The sequence below is a fragment of the Peromyscus californicus genome, unplaced genomic scaffold (genome assembly GCF_007827085.1).
Source record: "Peromyscus californicus insignis strain IS unplaced genomic scaffold, ASM782708v3 Scaffold_13__1_contigs__length_99412109, whole genome shotgun sequence".
Classification (NCBI taxonomy): Eukaryota; Metazoa; Chordata; class Mammalia; order Rodentia; family Cricetidae; genus Peromyscus; species Peromyscus californicus.
Window position 1 is genome coordinate 9,781,028 of NW_026294424.1, and position 18,005 is coordinate 9,799,032.

General features: G+C 46.8%; 1 pseudogene; it reads right to left on the reverse strand.

Annotated features, from left to right (window-relative positions):
- Window positions 1-1,169: 1,169 nt before the first annotated feature.
- Window positions 1,170-1,291, reverse strand: LOC128109179 (uncharacterized; annotated as a pseudogene).
- Window positions 1,292-18,005: the final 16,714 nt, after the last annotated feature.

The following is an 18,005-nucleotide window of genomic DNA, read 5'->3' on the forward strand; positions in this document are numbered from 1 at the left end:
TAAGAAACTGTGGAGTGCTCAGCCACAAAGGGGTATCTACAGCACACCCTCCTTGAGGCTCAGGGACCATCACTGAAGAGGATGTAGAAAGACTATAAAAGCCAGAGGTGCAGGGTGGTTGTAGCGGTGGTGGAGCACGCCTTTAACCCCAGCACTTGGGAGGCAGAGACAAGCAGATCTCTGTGATTTCTAGGCTACCCTGCTCTACACAGTAAGTGCTAAAACAGCCAGAATTACATAGGAGACTCATTCTCAAAAAAAAAAAAAAAAAAAAAAAAAAAAAGGCCAGAGGCTTTGGGGAGGGCTGGAGCAAAAATAATATGTTTTCTGGGCATGACGGACTCCTGCACTCATGAACTCATAGTAGCTGTGGATGTCTGCATAAGACCTGGACAAGAACAAACCAGTCAACATTCTAGCATGGAGTTGGGAAGGAATTCATGAGCCTCCCCCAACTCACAGTGGAACTGAGGACTGGAGGCACCTATTGCAAAGGAGAAGTGCATGTGGCCCTGAGAGAACATATTACAATTAGAAGGCTACTTAATATTTTAAAATAAATATTGGCTTCATTTAGTATTGATTTACCATGGGAAAAGTTCTTACTGTGGGTTGGTGTAACAGCATGCTTTTGAAAGCCACCTGATTCTCTGAAACTGTTCCCTGAATGTGATCTACTATTATATGTTGACTTAACAGTCATAACAACGTAAGATTCGACAACTTTTTTTCTGAATGCCCTTGCTGTTGTAACTCTTATTTTTCTGAGGTGCCTAACACAGGAGAGAATAAAGCTTTTTAAAAAACAGTCTTTCTTGGCTCGTGTGTGAGATTAGCGAACATAGTAGGTTGGCGGGACCGTAGGGTCTATAACTTTCCAGGGAACGCACAGCCACACCCCACGAGCTGTCTCTCAGCTACTATGTCTTTAAATTATCATTAAACTTAAGTGAATCCTCCCTTCTTAGAGATGCGGGTCTTCTTGTTGCATAAAGCTTGATCTGCATAAAGCCTCAACCACATGCTCATTATTGCAAATGGACACGATGACCTGGCCAATGTGAACTCAATGGAAGCTACTTTGCAGCTTCCCAAACGCACCCTGCATATGTGCGTGGCTGGAGCCTAGACTGGAAACATGAGCTCGGAAACATTAATATCCATCAGAATACTATCTTCAAGGTCCCTTAGGGTAATCCATATAGACAACAGGTTGCGTACACTACCAAGGAGGCTGCTGTTGGCAGCCATTGTACATTTGTGGATTCTTTTTTTCCTAAGTCTCTTGCAGCTACGGATGACCTTGTACTCCTGATCTTCCTGGTCTCTACCAGTCAAGTGCGAGGACTACACAGGAGTGTACCGCCACACCCAGCCAGAACAGAAAGTTACTAGAAAAAGGTTTCCTTGTGGCTCAGAGTAACAAGCAAGAAAAGCCAAGTTGCAGCGCGCCCAGAATCAGGGTTGAAGAATGGCCCTGCCCCCTCCCGGGGGCTTGAGGACCGCCTCCCTGATCGCGAGGCAGGCTGGGAAGTCGGCCTCCCTAAAGATGGCGGCAGAATTGAAAAGTTGGAGCCGCTTCCGCGGGCGCTCTCACGGCCCTGAAGGGTTCGGGCGAGCTGGAGTGTAGGGGGGCACCCTTTCAGAGGGGACGGGGCGGGTTGGAGGGAAGGCCGGCGTGCTCCCTCGGCTCTGACGAGGTGTGGAGGGTCAGGTGTGGTCCTGGGTCTCTTCGGGGGCATTCAGGAGAGTCCTCTCGGCCGGGCAAGACGGCGCCCTCCATGGGCCTCGAGGCTCCCTCGGGCCGGAAGTGCGGGCGCGCCGAGGCTGGGGGCGGGGCATGAGGGGGCGGGGTCTCTGCGGTGGGCCGGCTCCCTAGGTCCGGAAGTGCGGGTGGGGCGCGGCCGGGGCGGAGACTGCGGGCGGGCAGGCGGCGCGGTGAGCGCGGGGGTGGCGGGCCCAGAGCGAGCATGTAGCGGCCGCTGGCGGTGGGGCTCCCGGGGCGGGCCACGGGGGCCGCACGCGGCGACATGGAGGAGGAGGGCAAGAAGGGCAAGAAGGTGAGCGCTCACCGGCGCGTCCTGCCGCGGGGCCGGGGCGTGGGGTGGGGGTCCCTCCGGGAGGGCGGGCGGGCGGGCGGCGGAGCGGGCTGGGACAGTGGTCAGGTGGGCCTGCGGCTCGCGGAGGAAGTGCCGCGCCTTTCCGGGGGAGGGGGGGGTCCCTTTTGCTGCTCGCCCCGGGCCGGCTCAGACGCCCTGCCAGGGGGCCCGCCTTCTCCGCGCGCGACGGGCTGGGACCGCAGAGGAAGTGGGCCCAGCGAGGGGCCAGGAGGTGGCCAGGACTGTGCGATGACCGGCGACGCTTTCACTGCCCACTTGGCTTTGTTTTGGGATGTCCAGTAGAAGCAGAGATGGGCTTAGCTTCTCGGCCGGTTCGCTCGTCGACTGTCGTTCGTACTTAATACCATTGAGTGATTTTAGTGACGTTATGTTTGGCAGTAAGATTTAGGACATGGTTCAAGAGGCTCCTTCGTTTATGTAGTTTAAAAAATGTGGCTTTAATTACAGACTTGAGTAGTTGATAAAGAACGTTTTAAGGAGCCTGGGAAGACCATGTGGGGATGAACTGCCGTTAAAGCGGAAAGTGGGGTTTGATAAAATGTATCCCATTCCAATAAATGCTTTGCAATCTTAATGTTTTGCCTGTCATTTTCATTTTGATAAATGTGTGTACTTTATGGAAAAGTTTAAAACAGACTTTGATGTCCTAGCTCTGTTACCACCCGGGCTCCTATAGTCGGTTAATTGGCCAGACTACTCATCACCTTGTTTTAGGAGGTGTCCCATTTATTAGAAAGTCTTACTTGGAATGGAGTAAAGCCAGGTGGCCTTCAGGGAGTCCAGACCAGCAGCGCTGCCCCCACTTTCTTATTGTTTCAAGACAGAAACATGCACTTGCTGTTTAGATGCCCTATCAGTTTGTTGCCTCCGAAGATGGTTTGAAGCTGGGAAACAGCCCAACATAGTGATTCAGCCCACAAGTGTTCTACAGAAAAGGGGGAGCTGAGTAGTGTAGAAGGATTTAGTTAGAAAAGAGGGGTGCTGTTTAAGAAGGACCTGGCTCAAGTGTGGATGATGCTGAATTGTGCTAAAATTTGTGCCAGCTGGTCTTGGCATTGCCAGTAGCCTCGAACCCTGGGGACTAGTCACCTGCTGTATTTGCAACACGCTCGAGTGCCCTATAGGACACCTGGCCCACATTCTTGTCTGGACAAATTGCTGGCTGATTTTTGTTTTGTGTATCATACCAGTTGGGGCGGAAAGCTGAGGAGCAGAGAGATGCATTAAGACTTCCCCTGAGCTTTTGGATTAGTAGTAAGAAAATGTTGCAGTTGTGGGTAATGAAAAAAAAATGGGTATAGACAGAGGCTGTGATTAATTTCATTGTCTTTTAGAGGAGATAATGTGCTGTGTCAGGACCTACACTAGCAATTGTATGCATTCTGCCATTTGCTTTAGTTTGTCCCCTGTAAGCAAGAGAGACAACCTTTGGGACATGGATTCCTATGTAGGCCATGACTTAACACAATTTACCAGGTATCTTCTGGTTTGGAGCTGGCAGAACTTTCCTTATTTGCTTTTTTGTTTTTGTTTTTTGAGACAGGGTTTCTCTGCTTTGTAGCCGTGGCTATCTTGGAACGTGCTATCTAGACCAGGTTGGCCTCAAACTCACAGAGATCCTGCCTCTTAAGTACTGGGTTAAAGGCGAGTGCCACTACACCTGGGTTCCTCATGAGCTCCTTAATATGTGATGTCTCCTCCAACTTAGGAGTTTAAGTGTTTGTCATAATGGCCAGTTAACCAGAGACGCTTGTTTTAAACATTTAATAAATTCAGCCAATCCCCCTCCCCCAGATGGTTTCTTTGTGTAGCCCTGGCTGACCTGGAACTGGCTCTAAACCAGGCTGGCCTTGAACTCAAGAGATTCACTTGCCTCTGCTGAGTGCTAGGATTAAAGGCGTGCACCACCACCACTTGGCTACAAATTCAGTCCTAATAAATTTTATTAGTTTGGATGTGTCAATGCAGTTAGCTCCTTCAAAAAGATGTAAATTTGAGCCTATGAAAATGTGAATGGGGACTGAAGATGTAGCTTGATTGGTAGAATGCTTGCCTGCCAGGCCTGCCAGGCCTGCAGCCCTGGTTTCAATCCCCGATGCTTTATAAAAGAGGCATGATGATGTATTGTAACCCTAGCACTTGGAAGGGGGAGGTAGGAAGGAGGCTCAAAAGTCCAAGGTCATCCTTGGCAGCTTACAATGGATAATGGTCAACCTAGAGTATATAAGAACCTGTCTCAAACAAAAACTGGACTGTCAGGCCTTTCCCAGGTCTCAAATACTTAACTTGTTTCAATGTCTTGTCAAGCAGTGATTGAGATTTATTTTACTCTGGCCTATTCTTCAGACAGAAATCAGTGAACTGCTAGTGATCCAGAGGACCAAGTAGATTTCATGGAAGTGGCCCCAGGTGGTGTCCTGCGGTTCTTCAAGCTACTAGAGCACACAGAAGTATGGTGACTATACATCTCTAGCAGGATATAGTTTATCATGCAATCTGCTGAATCCCTGTTGTGCCCTGTGAACCAATCATAATGGAGATGCCAGAAAAGCTAGAGAGCTTTCAGAGCTAGCTGGTGTAGAGCTGGATCAATCCCACCAATCCAGAGGGGTGAGTGCATCAGAGAAGCTGGCTGCTAGAGTTTTGGGCCCTGTGAAGGGATGTCTGCAGAGTGGCTGGTACTTTTCTGAAAGTACCTGTTTTGGGTTTGGTAAATGAGACTCTTGTTAAAGTTTTACTTTTAATTAAAAAAATATTTTTTAATGATTTTTGTGTACATTGGCCTGCATTTGTGTGTGAGGGTGTCAGACCTCATGAAACTGGAGCTGCTATGTGGTTGCTGGGAGTTGAACCCAGATCCGTCTCTCCAGCTCCTTTTAATTTTATATATGTGTACTTATCTGGGTGTGGGCACATGTGTGCGGGTACCCTCTGGAGCTGGACTTAGAAGCAGTTGTGAGGCAGCAGGCAGGGTGCTAGGAGTTAAAGTGGAGTCCTGTACAAGAACAGTAAGCGCTTTTAACTCCTGAGCCATCTATCTCCCCAGCCCTGAGTAAGGCTCTTACTTACAGAATAGTCTCAGATGGGTATATTATAGCACTGTTCTGTTATGATACAATGCAAACCCCCAACACCACTGGTTTTGGGTTTTTTTTTGTTTTGTTTTTTTTTAGGGTTTCTCTATTATGTGGCCCTGGCTATCCTGGAACTCACTCTGTAGACTTGCTGGCCTTGAACTCACATCTGCCTGCCTCTGCCTCCCAAGTGCTAGGACTAAAGGTGAATACCACCATTGCCTGATGACCTTGAACTCTGATGTTCCTGTCTCCACTTCTGAGGGCTGGGATTATAAGTGTTCACTTGGGGGCTCAGTCCAGGGCTTTGTATGGGACAGTCAATCACTGTTAATTAAGATACATTCTGTTTTCCTACTTTTTTAAAAACAGGTACTTATTAGCCCAGGCTGGTCTGGAACTCACGTTGAAGCTCAGAATGACTTTGAGTCATTCAACTTCTGATCCCCCTGCCTCTACCTCCTCAGTATTGGGACCATAGGTGTGCACCACCTAATCTGGATTTATGGAGTGCTGGATTTGACCCAGGGCTGTGTGTATGCTAAGCAGGTCCTCTGCTAACTAAACTCTATCCCTGACCCTGTAATTTCTTTTTCTTTCTCTCTCTCTCTCTTTCTTGTTTTGTTTTTGGAGACAGGGTTTCATTATGTTCCAGATGGGTTTGGAACTTCCTTGCCCTGTTTATGCAGTGTTGGGGATCAGTCCCACAGTTTTGTGCATGCTAGGCAAGAACTCTACCAACTGAGTCACATTTCTAGTTCCTCTTTGATCCTTTTCTTGAAGCAGGGTCTTGCTGTGTAGACTTGGCTATCCTGAAACTTAGTGGCTTCAAATTTGTGACAGTCCCCTATTAGTTATTGTTTTTATTTTTTTACTTTGGTTTTTCAAGGCAGGGTTTCTCTGTGAAATAGTCCTGGCTGGCCTGGAACTCAGATCCGCCTGCCTCTGCCTCCACCACCTGGCTGTTTTTATTTTTTTAGATTTTTTATTTTGTGTGTATTTTGCCTAATGTATGTATGTATACCACATCTGTGCATGTGCCCAAGGGGGTCAGAAGAGGGCATTGGATCTTGAGTTACAGACAATTGTGAGCTGCCATATAGGTGCTGGGAGTGGAACCCTGGGTTCTCTGCAAGAGGAACGAATGCTCCTAAGGCTGAGCCAACTCTCCAGCCCCTTACTTAGTTGTGTGTGTGTCCACTAATTGGCATATGGAGGTCAAAGAACAGCCTGTAGGAGGGGAGCTCGAGTCCCAGTACCCTCTTTGGTGCCTTGAAAGTGCCTGTAACTCCAGTTCAGGGGGTTTGATCCCTTCAGCTGGCCTCCATGGGCACCCACCCACAACATAAGATAAGCACACACAACATACAGATACATAGTTTTTTCTTCAGAGAGTCTGGCCATATGCCCCTGACTGGCCAAGATCTTGCTGTATAGCCCAGGCTAGCATTGAATTCACAGAGATCCATCTTCCTCTGCCTCCCAAGTGCCAGGATTGAAGACATGTGCCACCATGCCTCGTCAAAATAAAATCTTTCCTTACTTTTTGTTTTATTTGTTTGTTTTTGAGACAGAGTTTCTTCTACATAGTGCTGGCTGTCCTGGAACTCACTCTGTAGACCAGGCTGACCTCAGACTCAGAGATCCACCTGTTTCTGCTGGGATTGAAGGCATGCCCAGTCAAAAAAAAATTTAAAGACATCTATATACTACCATGTGGGTCATGGTGTTCAAACTCAGGTTGTCAGATGGCTAAAAACCTTCTCTTTCAAGTCGTGCACCACTATGCCTGGCCTTTTCTTAAAACAGGATCTTCTGTTATTTAGTCCAGCCTGGATTTGCTGTGTATCTGAGGATGGCCTTGAAATGCTGACTTGCCTCCACCTCTCAAGTGCTGGGATAATGGCTGTACATGACACCATACCTAGCTACTGTCCAGGATTGAAGTGGTCTTTATTTACTGCAGTGCCCGCACCATGCTTCCTATAGAAGAGGGTTAAAGACATCCAGCTTTGGGAAGTTGGCCCCCTAGATGTCAAATCAGAGACTAGGAGAGATGCTGCGCTGTATTAGGAACGACAGGATGATAGGTAGCACCAGCAAGGTCTAGGTGGGGACCTAGGGTTACTACTGAAGTCAGAAGCAGGGAAGGGATAGAGACAGCAGTACTCTGCTCACTTGGGCCACAGGAGAGGATGTTGGGTCTGTACTAGTCTACTTATCCACTGGATGAATGCTGGTCAACACCACCAGCGGCCAGCACGGACACTGGACAGAGCCACCTCTGGGTAGGAAGCAGAGCCAAGGTCAGGTGGAAGAAGTTTTGATACAAATGATCAAGGAAGTAGGAAGGCAACCCCCATGCCTGTCTTCAAACAGGATTGATGAGTAGGCAGCCTTTTTTGTTACTTTGTTCTCATTCCTGCTGATACCAGCGTGGGCTGAATTCCACCCCCCACCCCCCAGTTCAACCCACACAATCTCCCAAGGTGACTGTGTAAGGAGGGAGAGGTCTTTAAAGAGGTGTCTAAATGTTTCTCGTTAATTGTTTTTGAGACAGGATCTCTAGCTTAGGCTGCCCAGGACTTTGTTGAAGCTATGGAGACTTTGTTGTCTTAGCTCCACGTGCTGAAATGACAGGCAGCCACCATTCCTGGCAAGAGATGCTTAGGTGTAAATGGGGTGCTTGAGGCTGACTGTGATCTGATTTGATTGGTGTTATTATGAGAAGATTTAGACACAGTCTGGGATCCAGGAAGAAGATGCCATCCATCTGCAAGCACAGGAGAAGGCCAGTAAAAGCACCCCAGCCTACACTTTGATCTTGAGTCTCCAGCTTCTGGAGCTGGGAGAGGATAAGCTTCCGTGGATCAAACAAGCCTTTTTTTTTTTTTAAATTAACTTTAATTTTGGCAGTACTGGGTATTGAACCTAGGACCTTAAGCATACTAGGCAAGTGCTCTACCACTGAGTGAACATCTGGGGTTTTTATCATGAGTTTATGATACGTCTTGGTGGCCCTAGGAAGATTTATTTATTTATTTTTTTTGGAGACATAAGGTTTCTATGTGTAGCCCTGGCTGACCTGAAACTTGTTCTGTAGACCAGGCTGGCCTTGAACTCAGAAATCTGCCTGCTTCTGCTCTTGAGTGCTGGGATTAAAGTTATGTGACACCACCACCCAGCCTAGGAAGATTTTTTTTTTGAAAAAATGTTCTCCCTGTGTGTGTGTGTGTGTGTGTGTGTGTGTGTGTGTGTGTGTGTGTGTGTGAGAGAGAGAGAGAGAGAGAGAGAGAGAGAGAGAGAGAGAGAGATTGTGTGCCTGTTTATTTATTCAGGTGTACTTACTTATACACATGGAGGCAGATTAAACATTGTCATCCTCTATTGCTTGCACATTGACAAGGTCTTAATGAACTTGGAGCTCTCTGTTTCAGTTAAGGTTGGCTGGTCAGTGATCTACCTGACCTCAGTCTCCAGCTCTTAGGTTACAGATGTAACCATGCCTGGCTTTTTCATGAGTGCCAGGGACTGAACTCATGGGATCTGTACAGCAGGCATTTGGCCCACTGAGGCATTTCCTCAGCCCCTTAGCAGGGTATCTCAAGGCTGACTCTAGAGGACAGTTTGTAGCTGGGAGGACTGTGTTCTTGGAGGTTTCTGAGGAGCCGATCTATATGGTCACTCTGGACAAGCTCTCATTGTATTTTGTAAAGACCCTATGGCTGCATCTCACCCTATTAGAGGGACTTGAGACAGCATTTTACTCTGGCTCTGGCTGCCCTAGAATTCACTGTGTATGTAGCCTAGGCTGGCCTTGAACTTGCAGTGATGATCCACCTTCAACCTCATTGCAGGCGTGAACCATCAGAGATGACTGCAGTTCATTCTTTATGGCCAAGAAACGCATGAGTATTTTGGGTAGAGACCTCGTGGGGGACCAGGTTTTATCTTTAGGGGTCTGTAGCAGGAATGTAGCTATGACCTGCATAAACCCCACTGTCATTGGGAGGCTGGATCCCTTCAGTTTGCTGCTAATGCTACACTTGTCCCTTAGTCTGAGAGAAACAGCAGGGTTTGGTTTTGTTGTTGATGAGACAGGATCTCACTGTGTAGCCCTGGCTGGTGTGGTACTAGCTGGGTAGACCAGGCTGGCCTTGAACTCAGGACTGTGCCTGCTTCTTGGCTGTAGCAGCAGTTCTCCATAGCACACTGCAGAGGCGAAAGGGTTTGGGTTTGGGTTGTCCAGTGAGACAGTAGAGGTTTGGTTTTTGGGTTTCTGGTGCTGAGGGTTGGAAAACCCAGTGCCTCATGACTGTAAGGCATGGGCTCTATCACTGAGCCATATCCCCAGCCCAGTCTTTTTCTTTTCCGTCCTTCCAATACAAATGGGAAAATTTCTTCCCTTAGGTCTGTGCTGGTGCCAAAAAACGTGACACTTTTTTTCCTCCCTGGTGTACCTGATTGGTAACAGTTTTTTCTCTGGATTGTGTAAAGAATTAGGCATTTGACTGCAGGCATTACATGTGTACAATGAAAGTAATCCTCTTCAATGAGCACAGTAGGAAGTTGGAATTTGGCTTTTGTTTGGGGCTTAAAGTGGTGTATCATGTAACCCAGGGAGGTAGAATCTGAAAGTGAGCAAACTGGTCAGCCTAAACCCGAGTGTTACTGTTCTCATCTTACAGGACTTCGGATGTGGTGCAAAGCACATTTCATGTGCATGATTACTTGTAACTTTGAGGGTAAAAAAGAAAAATTGAAATGTTTGTTCCATCCTGTAGTTTAAAATTCCATAAAAGTTTTTCCAAAACTCTTTAACCTACTTTATGTGTATTGTGCTGTGAGCTCTGCGTCTTCTGTGACTTAACAGTATCCCTTCTTTGTTGGTTTACATGGAGTGAACCTAGGGTCTGGGCATGGTGCTGCACATGTGGTCCCCACACTGGAAGGCAGAGACAGGTGTATCTCTGGGGGTTGGAGGCCAGCCTGGTCTACATAGTGAGTTCCAGGCCAGCCTGCGTTACCTAGTGAGACCCTGTCTCAAAAGTGGTAGAGAAAGAACACTAGCTGCTCTTCCAGAGGACCCAGATTCAATTCCTTAGAATCTACATAGCAAAAGCCATCCGTAACTCCAGTTCCAGGGGATCTGATGTTCTCTTCCTAGCCTTCTTGGGCACGAGGCATGAACATGGTACACAGATACACATGCAAGCAAATCACCCAGACATAACAATACATAAAATTTAAAGAGAAAAGGAGATGACCCCGATTGTCAGGCTCACATGTCAGAATATATCCTGGGTCTGATAACGTCTGGCTGTTGTGTGTACTGTTCAGTAACTCACTGGCTCCTGGCTGGTGGCATCTGGTGTCAGCCCCCGGCCAGCTACTTTTTTGAGACCCCTCTCACAATATTGTCTGTCTTTATCCCAAAACCCCAAGGTGACTGTGGCTTGTTTGCTTTCCTTTTTTCAACCCAGCCACCACGGCAGCATTTTATTTTTTAACATTTATTTTTATTTTGTGTATGTGAATGTTTTGCTTGAATGTCTGTGCACCATGTGCACGCAGTGCCTGTGGAAGCCAGAAGAGGGCAACAGGTCTCCTGAAAGACAGTTGTGAGCTGCTGTGTGAAAGTTGGGGTTGAACCCACAGACTGTGCAAGAGCAGCCAATGTGCAGGAGCAGCCAGTGCTCTAACTGCTGAGCTGTCTCTCTAGCCCTCCAGTATTTTATCATGAATTTTTTTCTTTTTATCTTCAGATGTTCTGGGGTTTATTGCACCTGTATTTTTGTTGTTGTTGCTTTTTGGTTTTTGGTTTTCGAGACAGGGTTTCTCTGTGTAGCTTTGGAGCCTTTCCTGGAACTCACTCTGTAGACCAGGCTGGCCTCGAACTCACAGAGATCCGCCTGACTCTGCCTCCCGAGTGCTGGGATTAAAGGCGTGTGCCACCACCGCCGGCTGTACCTGGATTTTTATGAGGACTTCAGCTCAGGTTCTCATGTTTGCTTATCCCTCGATTTTTCCCTTACTTTAGAGTTTTGATTTTATTTATGTGTACAGTTGTCTTACCTATGCCTATGTCTGTGCACCACGTGTGCCTGTTGCTTGCAAAGGCCAGAAGAGGGCATCAGGTCCCCTGGGACTGGAGTTATAGATGGTTGTGAGCCACCACGTGAGCACTAGGAGTTGAACCAATTCTCTACAGCTCCATACCCTGTTGAGTTACCGTCTCTCATAGCCCAGGTTGGTCTCGAATTCACTATGTAGTTAAGGCTAGCCTTGAACCCTGAGCCTCCTTCCTCCACCTCCCAAGTACTAGGGTTGCAGAATGTACTGCTACACTTGACTTTTGTTTTTTGAGAGAGTGTCTGACTAGGTAGTCCCAACAGTCCTGGAACTCACTGTATATCAGGCTGGCCTTTGCCTCCCAAGTGCTGGGATTAAAGATATGTGCCACTACACCTGGCTTGGATGATTTTGGGGGGTGAGTGTGGGGGTGGACCAACAGGATCATCTGTAGCTGAGGCTGATCTCAAACTCTGTTTAAGGGAGAATGACCTTGAACTTTTGATCCTCCAGCTTCCAAGTGCTGGCGTTACAGAACATCAGGCTCTAGAGTGCATGTGTGTACCCACTCTCTAGATTCCACCACTGACCTCGGCTGCATTCAGAACATCAGGCTCTGGAGTGCGTGTGTATACCCACCGTCTAGATTCCACCACTGACCTCGGCTGCATTCTTTTGTCCTATGTCCAATTATCCTGCCCAATCATTGACTGTTCTGATTCTTCTGATGCATTTCAAAGGATTTTACAGACACTACTCTAGAATGTGTCAGCATCTGTTTTTTAATTCTTTTTTGTTTGTTTGTTTTTGTTTTTTTTGAGACAGGGTTTCTCTGTGTAGCCCTGGCTGTCCTGGAACTCCCTCTGTAGACCAGGCTGGCCTCAAACTTGGAGATCTACCTGCCTCTGCCTCCTGAGTGCTAGAATTAAAGTTGTGCACCACCACTGCCCAGCTCATTCATTCATTCATTTTGAAGTAGCTCTGATTGACCTGGAACTTGCTATGTAGAACAGGCTGCCCCGAAATGGAATTTATTCTTTTGCTTCCAGTGTGCTGGGTCAATACACCTTCCTGCAGTTAAAAAAAATTTTTTTTGAAAGACAGTTTATAAACAATGAAATGTACATAAACTCCATTGTCCATTAAGTTTTGGCAAATGCATACATTGTGCAACTTGTTAGCTTTCTGTAAACTATACCAAAAAGCTGGAATAATCAACTTTAAAAAGCTGCTCTGTGATTTATTGCCCTGGAGTGCTGGGTCTGTGGTGAGGTGGCACATGGAAGAGGGTTGGGTGCCAGAGCACTTGACTGATCTAGAGCCAGGGGGCAAAAGAGGCTGGCAGCATCCACCTCACTGTGACTTCAGAACCTTTTGACAGGTCCCACATCCAAATGTCCATTTCTATTAGTACTATGCTGGGGACCAAACATTTACCACACAGGCCATTTGGGGAGAGATTAAACATCTGAACTATACCAGACCCAAAATTTTACTGAGAAATAGATCACCACCATCCCTGGGAATATTCCTTAATGCCTCTGAAGGCTTTGTTGTGTTATTTTGAGACAAGGTGTCATGTAGTCCAGGGTAGCCTCAACCTTGCTATGTAGCCAGGACCTTGAGTATCTGTTCTTCCTGCTTTCATGACTCAAGTATTTGTTGCCATGTTCGAGGATCGAACCAAGGGTCTCATGCTTGCAAGGCAAATATATAAATATTCTACCAACTGAGCTATATTCCCAACCTCAAATAGGAATTGAAACTAATTTTTTTTTTCTTTTTTTGAGGCAGGGTTTCTCTACACAGCCCTGGCTATCCTGGAGCTCACTATGTAGCCTAGGTTGGCCTAGAACTCACAGATCTGCCTGCCTCTGCCTCCCGAGTGTTGGTATCAAAGGCATATCTGTTCTTAATTATTTTTGAGATAAGGTCTCACTGTGTGGCTTGGGCAGGCCTTGAACTCACAACAGTCCTGCCTCAGCCTCCTGAGTACTGGATTTACACCATGTCTAGCCATATTCAGCTTTATAAGATAATGCCAAACTGTTTGCCGCTGGATTTCTTCTTTCCCTCCTTCCCCTCTTTTTCTCTGCCTTGCCCTCCTTCCTCTTCCCAGTCTTTCTTGCCTTCTTTTACGTATCTCATTATGCAGCACACACTGGCTTTAATTAGATGTCTTCCAGACTAAACCTCCTGAGTTTGGGACTCAATTGCCTGGGCTAGCTCTCTTTTAGCTACCATTGACATTCAATGTGTGCATGTGTGTTTTGTTGCTGCCTTTCTGTTTTATCTGTGGTTCTGGAGATCAAATCCAGTTTTCCTTCTTAACAGGGGAACTCTCTGCCTTGTAGCTGTGTTTAAACCAAAGGTCCTGATCGTTTGCATTGGCTGCCTCATTTGTTAGGCTATTTTTTGTTTTTCCTCTTCATACTTCCTCCTTTGAGAGCTCTTTCCCTCTCTCTTTTCCCCATTTGTTTACACCATGCCTAGCCATATTCAGCTTTATAAGATAATGCCAAACAGTTTGCCGCTGGATTTCTTCTTTCCCTCCTTCCCCTCTTTCTCTGCCCTCTCCGCCTCTCCCATCCTCTCATTTTTTTGGAGATGGAGTCTTTTGGCTTTGAACTTCTGTTTATCTTCCTTCCTCAGTTTCTTAGTTGATCTTTGTTTTCTGTCTTCTTTGGGGCTGGGTACGCCTCAGTACTTTGTTCTAGTTCTGCTGGGCTTTGTATGTGTTGTCTTGAGGGGGTACAGTACTTAACTGTAATTTGTGACCGACTGCCGTAAATCAGGGTTTATCTGTTACTTTTCTTGTGCAGTGTGGAAGCTGTTAGTGGTGTCAGGCAGTTAAACCTCATTCTGTTCGTTGAGCAGTTTCCAAGGTGGCTTTTACTTCCATGTATGCTGCACTTCAACATTACGTCGGTGTTATTTTTTGAGACAGCGTCGCAAGTGACTCACTATATAGCCAAAACTGGGCGGTCCCAAACTCTGCTCTGTTTCCACCTCCTCAAGTGCTGGGTTACAATTATGTGTCACTGTGACTGGCTTTTACTTTCAACGATTGACTTTTCAACTTTTTTGTTGAAATTTTAAATTTATGTAACATTTTCATAATACACAGAATACCCATATGTCTTCTACCCAGATTCCTCGGTTGTTACCATTTCAGAGCTAGTTAAGAATAAGCTGTGAGGCAGATGTCGTGGCACATGCCTGTAACTCACTCCAGCACTCCAGAGAAGAGGCAGGAAGATTACAAGTCGAAGCCAGCTTGTGCGTAGTGAGACCCTGTCTCCAAAACAAAACAAGAACCCCCTGCAGAGCAACACCACCAAGGGGACATCAAAGCGAGCGTGAGCTGCAGCTGCACTATTCCTCACCTCTAGACACTGGCAGCACAGGGACACTCCGTCATTGGTCACTGACACCCCAGCAGTCAGGAGGCTGGCACGCACGCACTGCTAACCTCCTGCGGCCTGACTCCAGCTACATTGCTGGTTGCCTCCTTGGCTGTTCTTCGTTGATCCAGGTGCATGGATCTTACGGTTTTAGGATCATGTGTTGCATTTGGTTCACGTGCCTCTAAAGCTGCTTGAATCTGAAATAGTTCTGAGTCTTTTTTTTCCTTTTAATTAAAATTATCCTTTTGACAATTTCTTACAAATATATAAAATGTATTTCCGAACCTTTCCTTCTTTAAATCCACTTCTTTATGATCCACTGAGTTTACAAAACACTTAATTTTTAGCCGTGTGTACATGTGTGTGTCTGTGTGGGTATGTGTGTGTTGAGTAGAGTGGCTGTGAAGTCTGGACTAGGGGGTCACAGGTGGTTGTGAGCCACCTAGCATGGGTGCTGGGAACTGAACTCAGATATTCTGCAAGAGTAGCATGTGCTCTTAATTGCTTAGCGGCTGTCTTTCCACTCAGTTTAATTAGGATTGCTTACTTGAATGTGGATGTACGGAGCATGGGGCACTTACCAGTAGCTATAGTACTGACCCCTCAGATCTCCTAACCCAGTAAGTCTTAAGTAGGGTGGGGCCTGAGTTCCTCCCCAGGGATGGAATGTTGGTGAGGTCACCACAGCTGTGTGAGCTCTTGAGGGCAGTGGCCATGGCATGTCCTCACCTTCCAGCTCTTACATGCTCTCTGCTCCCTCTTCTTGCATTGTTCCCTGATCCTTAGTGGGGTGACGTAGATGTCTTTCTTTGTTTGCTTTTGAGACAGAATTTCACTGTGTAGCCCTGACTATCCTGGAACTCACTCTGTAGACTAGGCTGGCCTTGAACTCAGTAATCTATCTACCTGGGATTAAAGACATGTACCACCCCTGTCTCCAAGATAAATGTTTTTTTTTTTTTTTTATTATGTTTACAATGTTCTGCCTGCATATATGTCTACAGGCCAGAAGAGGGCACCAGATCTTATTATAGATGGTTGTGAGCCACCATGTGGGTGCTGGGAATTGAACTCAGGTCCTCTGGAAGAACAGTCAGTGCTCTTAACCCTGAGCCATCTCTCCAGCCCCAAGATAAATGTTTTTTAAAAATCATTCATTTGAGAATCTTGTGCAATGAGTTTGACTATATTCACCCCTCCCCCAACTCTTCCCACGTCTCCCCCTCCCTATCCTCCACCTTTCCCCCACTCCCCCACATCAAGTCCAATTTCTGCTGCCTATATATTCACGGGTGTGTAGTCTTCTGTGGATAATGGCTGACCTACAGACATCCTCCCTCTCCTAGCAGCTCTAAATTGTCAGTAACTCCTCTTGCTTGGTAGGAGTGGGATTTTCATGTCCACCTTCCCTCTCCATGCTGGGATTTAGTCTGGCTTGAGCTTGCGCAGGGACTGTCCAATAGTACCACAGTTGCTGTGAGTGCACCTCTGGGCTTCCCTGTGTCTGGAGAGCAGTGTTCTTTGTATATATCCATTCACTGATTCCGGCTTTTACAATCTTACTTCTGCAATGATCCTTTGAGCCTTGGGAGGACGGGTGCAGTACAGATGTTCTGTTTAGGGCTGAGCATCTGCTGTCTCTTGTTCTCTGCACTTTGTCAGTTGTGGGCCTGTCAGTCACCAACTACTGCAGATATGAGCATCTCTAGTGAGAGTTGAGCTTAATCTATGGGTGTAGCAATAAGTCATTAGATCGGTTTAGTACTATGCTCTTTTTTTTTTTTTTTTTTTTTTCCGAGACAGGATTTCTCTGGGTAGCTTTGCGCCTTTCCTGGAACTCGCTTTGTAGAGCAGGCTGGCCTCGAACTCACAGAGATCCACCTGCCTCTGCCTCCCAAGTGCTGGGATTAAAGGCGTGCGCCACCACCACCCAGCTAGTACTATGCTCATTTACCACACTAAAATAGTTAGTTCTCCCCCAGGGCCCGTGACCTGTCTAGCCACAGGATTTGACCCAATAATGCTGCTAGGTATGGGTTCCCTCTAGTGGTGTGGGACTTAAATCCAATCAGGAAGTGGTTGGTTAGTCCCGTGATGTTCAAGGTACTTATTATAATTATACCAGTGTCTTTATATGACAGTTTCATTTGTTTTTTTGCTTTTTTTGTTTGTTTATTGAGACAGGGTCTCCTGTAGCCAGCCTGGCTTCAAACTCTAGGTTGCCGAAGATGGAGAATGACCTTGAACTCCTGATTCTTCGGAATTTCTTTTTTCTTTTTTCTTTTCAAAGAAGCCCTGTGCTCCAGGCAACTTCATGCCATTCAGGCCTTTTTGTTTTTGTTTTCTTTTTTTTCCTCTTTTTTGTGGTTTTTTTTTTTTTTTTTTTTTTTTTTTGAGACAGGGTTTCTCTGTGTAGCTTTGGAGCCTGTCCTGGAACTCACAGAGATCCGCCTACCTCTGCCTCCCAAGTGCTGGGATTAAAGGCGTGTGTCACCACCACCGCCCAGCTGCATTTATTTCTTAAGTGCTGGGATTATAGATATGTCATGCCTGGTTCATGCAGTGTTGCGGGTAGAACCCAGGGTTTTGTCTAGGCTGGCAAGCACTTTCCCAGCTAAGCTGTGTCTCCATGTCCCCAGTCCACCCACTGTTCTCTCTCTGATAGAGAGTCCCACTGTGTCACTCTAGCTGGCCTGAAACTCTGTGTAGACCAGGCTGGCCTAAAACTGAAAGAAATCTGCCTGCCTCTGCCTCTGCCTCCTGAGTGCTAGGACTAAAGGCTTGAGCCATCACGTCCGGCTTGCTAGAGATGTTTCAAATAGGAATTTAAAATAACACCCGTGGTTGAGGCCAAAGAGCATATGACCTTTGATTTTTTTTTTTTTGTTTTTCGAGACAGGGTTTCTCTGTGTAGCTTTGCGCCTTTCCTGGAACTCACTTGGTAGCCCAGGCTGGCCTCGAACTCACAGAGATCCGCCTGGCTCTGCCTCCCGAGTGCTGGGATTAAAGGCGTGCGCCACCACCGCCTGGCTATGACCTTTGATTTTTAACCCTCCTTTCCCACTTGTAATTTTCGGAGAATCTCCCAAAAGAGACCACTAACCTTGGGGCCAGAGAGGTGGCCCTTACAGAAGACCTGCATTTGGCTCCCAGCAGCCACATCAGGGGACCGACAGCTGCCTGTAGGTCTAGTTCCAAGGAGAGCCAGTGCATACACTTAAAAATAATAAAAACAAATCTTTTAAAGAAAAAAAGATGACTAGCCTTGTTTGCATTCAAAACAACTCTCCACTCCCCGAGACTGAGCGCAGTAAGGAGCCCTTTGACCTTTG